The sequence below is a fragment of the Fopius arisanus genome, unplaced genomic scaffold (assembly GCF_000806365.1).
Source record: "Fopius arisanus strain USDA-PBARC FA_bdor unplaced genomic scaffold, ASM80636v1 scaffold00008, whole genome shotgun sequence".
NCBI classification, from domain to species: Eukaryota; Metazoa; Arthropoda; class Insecta; order Hymenoptera; family Braconidae; genus Fopius; species Fopius arisanus.
Window position 1 is genome coordinate 1,715,465 of NW_011887747.1, and position 298 is coordinate 1,715,762.

A 298-nucleotide genomic window follows, 5' to 3' on the forward strand; every position below is an offset into this window, starting at 1 on the left:
TAATACGATGTTTGGCACTTGCCTGTGAAGAGGCGTGGTCAAGATTTATCGTATATATGTGGCCCTTCGTCCGCAAAATTAGGCCAATTCATCATTCTATGGTTGAATATCGTCGCTTCCATTCATCCGGCTATATAGTACTATTTGCCAATATCGCATAGCGCTCAAACCACTTGAGCTTTAACTATCCCCTTTTAAGTTTTTGGCATCAGCGGTCTCAGATGATCAAGTCAGAGGGAGACCCACATGGTCAACCAATCAGAACTATATTAGTTGTAGATCACATAGCATTTTCGAG